Source organism: Lygodium microphyllum, chromosome 5 (assembly GCF_053477565.2).
Source record: "Lygodium microphyllum isolate KBCC chromosome 5, Lygodium_microphyllum_v1.1.10, whole genome shotgun sequence".
Taxonomy (NCBI): Eukaryota; Viridiplantae; Streptophyta; class Polypodiopsida; order Schizaeales; family Lygodiaceae; genus Lygodium; species Lygodium microphyllum.
This window is the reverse complement of record NC_141139.1, coordinates 71,819,753-71,826,129: the sequence shown is the minus strand read 5'-3', so window position 1 is coordinate 71,826,129 and position 6,377 is coordinate 71,819,753.

Here is a 6,377-nt window from a genome sequence, read left to right as displayed (position 1 = left end):
CTAGCTCTCAAGATGAGAGGGTTCAACTTAGCATATGAGGAAATATAAGATTTAGGGTTCATGGATGAGGAAAGAAGAAATGAATAGAGAGTTTACAAAGAAGGTAGATAGAAAGACTCAAAGCATGACAATAGCATCCTATATTCCGTAAAAGCACTAATCCAATACAGGTACAACATATACATCAGTTTTGGAGATTTTTGTTGAGTAAAATCCTAGCTATGATAAGTCTTGAATGAGTATAATAAACCATGCTTATGACAACAAATAATGATTATATGGAACAAGAACAATCTTATTCATGCTTGAGAACAACCTTGCACTTATTCAGCCCATATGTTCATGAAATATCCTACTCTAGACCAAGAATAATCCTCTAGATTAGCTCTCTATATCAATCTTTGATTTACGTATAGTAGTAAACCAAGTATGCATCAAACTCTCTTGATTTAGGATAGAGGAACATACATAATAGCAATGGGTTTCAGGATAGCAGAGTCTTGCTATAGGTTAGCCTTATTATACAATATTTTCATCCTCAATCTTCAACCCTATTTAGCCACACAACAAAAATTCTCTTAAGTATCTAGTCAACAAAGTATGTTGTGTATATACCATGCTCATTTTGTAGACAAGATGGAGCTAGATAATAGCTTTGAAAGTGCATTGATTGCCCTACTATTGCACATGACATGTATTCCCCTGTATACTTTCTTTTTGCCTAAAACTCCTACTTTCCCCCCTATTTTCTATCCATGCCCTTAACCTCATGCAAGTGCAATGTACCACATTTATCATAGACCCACATCCATGGTCACCAAGTTAACCACCCACTTATAATACATAGCCAGTGGATACCTCGAATGTAGCCCATCATGATATCGCACACATGACTAGATTTGGAAAGTGGTACCAGTCTCCACAAATTACAGTACATCTTTGCACATGACTTTCCACTAGTATCTTTCTTGTAATTTTCCAAAGAACATGATGTTGTAACTATATTTTTAAACGAGAGTCCCATACAAATTGTAAAATATTTTCCAAATTAGGACAATTGGCCATGACTAGTATGAGGTGTTGTGGCCATGGAGTTGTGCTCATTAAGGTTGGGAAAGGCCAATTAAAGTGAAGATTGCATGCATAAATCAAAGGAGGTCCAATTTTATGCCCAATCCAAGCTCATGTATAAAAGCTAGAAAATGAATGGATAAGCTCGTTCTTGTGGTATGTAATCTTGAGAGAGCTCTCTTCTTGCTTCTACCTCTTACTTGTGTGGAGAGAGTGAGACAGAGGGAGAGCAAGGCACCATTGTGTGAAGCTCTTTGCCTCTTTCTTCTTCTTTTTCTTCTTCGTGAAAGCGAGCTTGGAGCAATCGAAACTATGGAGATGGAGCATAGTTAAGGAGCATCACTTGAATCATGGAGCCATCAAGGAGCCTTTATGGGTAGACTATAACGGGAGGTAAATCGAGGGATTCGCTATGGTTATGAGAGCTAAATTTGGGAGTTCATAAGAGGTAGCCATAGTCCTATTACTCAAAGCACTTGAAACAATAAGTGTTCTATTAGATCTAGCATTGAGCTTGAACTTACATCTAAGAATTTGTTGTTGTGTGAAGAAACTTTAAGGTATATCTTAACATCTTTAGTTCACTAAGGAGCATCATTAACCTCCATTCTTTCTTCACGTGGTAACCTATAGCTCAAGATTAAAAAACATCCAATCTATATCAAAATCTCATATTATGTAACAAAATTCTTTTGGACATGTAAATCAAATGCTTTGTTTATGAGTGCATATTGAAAATTGTTTTTGTCAACTATTTGTGTCACAATAATATGAATGAGCAAAAATAAATTGTCACAACTATTCATTGGCATATGCATGGTTCAAAACTTTTAACATTGGTTGAAGGAAGCATTGAGCTCTTTTACCAAATTGCAATACCATTAACTTTGAACTTATAATTAGGATTTATGTTGTTAAGAAACTCCAAGGTATCTTCTACATCCTTTAAGGTCCACTCAAAGTAACATTCTCCTTTATGTCTTCACGTGGAATAATCTACACCTTGAGAGATTGCCATGTGGAAAATTTTATACATTGAGTTTAAATGGTATGAAATCTACATCAAAATCTAAGGGCACCTAGGTACCCAATCTAAGCCTATATATCCCATAATCCATGCCCATAGTAAGAGATTGTTGAGAGATATTCTAAGACAAAGCCAAGGACTAAGGACATATATTGCACCTTATAAAGTCACCCTTATGGTCACACTCTCTAAATTTCCAAAATAGTCCTACAATATTTTCCAAATCCTCTTTAGAAAAATTTCTACTTAGCCATATAGGGGTACAATCCACGATAAACACATTCTTCTCAAGAACCTTCTAAAATTCATGACCTTTTGCATATCCTAGGAGATTTTCAATTTAAAGCTCTATACAATTGCTTCATTTGGAATCTCCCAAATTGGAGATGAAAGACTTGGCGCTTGCAAATCTTAGATGTGCCCATACACACCAAATCTTGAGGGGATAACATATTTTGCATAATATAGAAAAATCTTATCTTCATTAAAAAAATCCGCAATCTAATCAGTATAGATAATCTCTATAGATTTTTGTGAATGGCTTCGAAAGTACCATTTAGACTCTCCACATGCTGCCACTCAAAAATTATTGATGGAAAGACAACTATATTCAATAACCCACTACTTATTATTTACATTAATAAAATATAAAATATATCTACATACATTACTCAACTCAAAACTTACAGTGTGGTTGCAAAGAAATGCATTCCATTGGAGGCAAGTACATATCCCTAGCTATGTAAACATATTGAACATGAGCAAACTATCCTTGAGGCATACCTTTGAAAGTAGCAATATATCCCTTCCAAATATATTTTTCATCCTCTTATTTTGGTTTTTTAAACCTTGTGGAAGCCCTTGTAGGATGGCAACATGGTAACCCAATTGTTTACCGTACATGTATTAGATTTCCAGTTTTTATTTGTGCTCTTATTAAAGACAATGCAAGAGTTTATGGAATGAGAAGGAAGCCTTGCGGATGCCATGTTTTTAAAAAAATGTATAGATGTGTGTAGAGAAAGGAACTCAAAGAAAATATCCAAGAATTTTTTAAATTCATCAAGAAAAAGAATTGAGGGACCTTAGATAAAAGTACCTATTTATAAAACTTTATCCCATTTTTATCACATCTTTTGACAACTTTTGTCGGTAAATAAGACAATTAGAACTACCAAAATATGTCAAATCAAAGACATGGACAACTTTTGTTAGTAAATAAGATAGTTAGAACTACCAAAATATGTTGGGCTTTAGAAATGTTGATTGAAAAGGAGAGAACCATAGTATGGGTACAAAAAAGAATATTGACTTTAGAGTCTTCATTTGCAAAACTCTATCCCATCTTTATTCACGTATTTAGACAGTTTTTGTTAATAAATAGGACCGTTGAGACTACCAAATTAGGTTAGACTTTAGATATTTTGACTAAAAATGAGGAGAGAACCGCACAATGGACTTTACTATCTCCAAATCAAAGAAGACAAGAATAACATATTCTTGTACATGTGGCAAGCCCTCTTTGGATATTTACTTAATCTAGGAATCAATAAAGAGCCCTTTTCTTTTATGTTTTGATCTTAATGATAAGTGCCATGTTATAATGTGTGTGTGGATGTGGGTGGGGGTTTGTGTATGTGTGTTTGTACATACTCACACACATAAACTATTGTTATATATATGCATGATAGTATGCTAGCATTTATGCAGAGTATTAAATTATTCATGAATTGTAGTTTTTAATCAATATAATGGTCTACAAGCTTCATACCACGATCCATAAATTGTACTTTATCTAAATTTGAAGTAGAATTAACAAGTCATTCGATCTTGTTGATTCTATATCTTAGTGGAAGTAGATAGCAAGGGTAGGTCAGATGATCACAACCACGTCATTCCACTACTAGCCCTCATATTGGAGCCACATCATAACCTTATATATTAAGAAAAAAATGACTAAGATATGAAATTGGTTTTGCTAGCTACTTAAGATTAGACTTTATTTTACTTCTATTATTTTTATTTTCAAAAATAAAAAATTGAATCAATGTTTGGAGAAGGTTTGATGCCTTTTCCATCCGGAAATGATTACAAATATCACAAAAAGTCAAACCGTTTTCAAAAGCATGTCAATTTGCATAATTCCCTTCTCCTTGCACTCCAAAATAAGTTGCTAAAAGAAAATAACCACATTCAATTCCTTTGTTGGCTATTTTAAGAGAAATTGCAAATGAAGCTCCACTCTTATCCTTATCGTGCACCATACAAATGGAATAAAAGAAAATCCCTGAATAGTCATTGTGCATGCCCATATTTAGAGTAGGCTTATAAAACTCTAACTTTTCTTAAGAGTTTCATAATGGAGCTTACTAACTCCATATGTAAACTCTTTTTTTAAAGGTAGTTAGATCATCACTTTTTTATTATATTATTTATTTGATTATATAAATAATATTACAATATTAGATTTAAGATGATATTTTCTTTGAAATTACAAGCTTTCTTTGGGGAATGCTTTGCTAGTTTCTTTATATGGCCCATTTCTGAAAAGCTTCAATAGCTTTCTTTAACAAAGCAACAAGACCGTGCGCAAAATTGGAGAATAAAGCAAAGATATTGATTTGCTTTTTTCACTCATCTAAAATCAACATTAAGAGCTATACTAGTTGTTTTGGGGATGTTGCCACACTTCAAATGCAATGGTAATGTCAAAACATCAAGATTTGACATAAAGAAACCTCTCCATCTAGTAAAGCAACCTTTAGAGACCTTCTTATACATTGTAGCCTAGATTCCAATTAGTATTTATATCTCTTTTATGTAAAAGTATGATGTATGAATACATATATCTATGCAACACCATATTTTCATAACGGAGGATGGCAAACCATGGCTTTTGTCATGAGGCAAGTTGGGCCCTATCATGTGTTTTCTTTCTATTCTTTTTGAATTTTTAAACTTATATAAGCTTTTTTATGTTTTGTGAGGTTATATGTAACTAAGTTTGAGGTGCTAAGTTCACCATGTTATCCACTTCATAACAAAGACGAGCATAGAAAATATAGTAAAGGAAATCGTGTATATATCTCAACCAACAATGAGCAATGCAATATGACACAAAAATGTAAGGACTAGTCTTAGGAAAACAACTCCATATATGTCCTCGAGCTCAATAGCTTACAAGTAGGAGTGGATAAGAGAAATGCAAGTAGAGATTTCCATTTCTACCATGCTACAATCCTAAACCAATAGTAGACCCTAAATTTTAAAGATAGATCTATTAATGCCTTGGAAACAATCATAGATATACTATCTCGTACCATCAACATTGTTACTTTTTTGGGTGTGCATATGAACATTCAACAAGTAACTAACTCGTCTATCTCATTTTATCTCCTCAAGTATGCAATCATCAATCTCATTTTACTTGCTCAAATACCCAATAAAAGCAAAAACAATGGCAAAGTTAAACAGTTTAGCAACAGATGCTAAAAACTTGAGATAGTATGACTAAGACTCTAACAAACAAAAGTTAATCTCTACTACTGTACTTTTAAATCCAACATCACCTATGGAAGCAACCTTCAACTGCATGCAAATTCTAATAGTGGTAAGAAGAAAGGTTATCGAGTATATCAATATATACCCTATGGAGATATGGAAGGAATTTCATCATGCATCTAGTGGACCTTCATTGTGCCAAGTCCCTAAACATATAAAAACTTGCATTATGTAAGCATAACTAAATTATATGTCAAAAACATTGCGTAAGAACACTTATGGAAATATTATGGAAGTATATAAAAGACTAGTAAGGTTTGTTAATTTCCATCTAGGTCACCAAACAAAAGGTATTTGCTTCAACACATCGCTATATAGAGTGAGTTTCAATTCAAAGAAGTAATTAATTATCAAGTAATGAGAATACATCATAGTTCTACTATGTTGAGTATGAACTACGTTACTTGAAATTGATTGAGGAAGATCTCAAAATGTACATCATAGAGGGCACAAAGAAATCTCCAGCCCTCAAATTGAATCTACCAATGAATATGATCATTCAAAAAATCTTCTCTAAAAAACAACCCAATGACAAAAGCATTGCAAACCCAACACCTATAGATCAAAGCCCCAACCTATGTGAATAGAGATGTTACAACTTGGAAAAGAGATCAAGCTAATAGTTGATCATGCATTCACAATATGACAAGTGAGGTATATAACAAATGTAACATCCAAATTGCATGTTATCAATGGGAGTACAAGCTTCCAACAATGA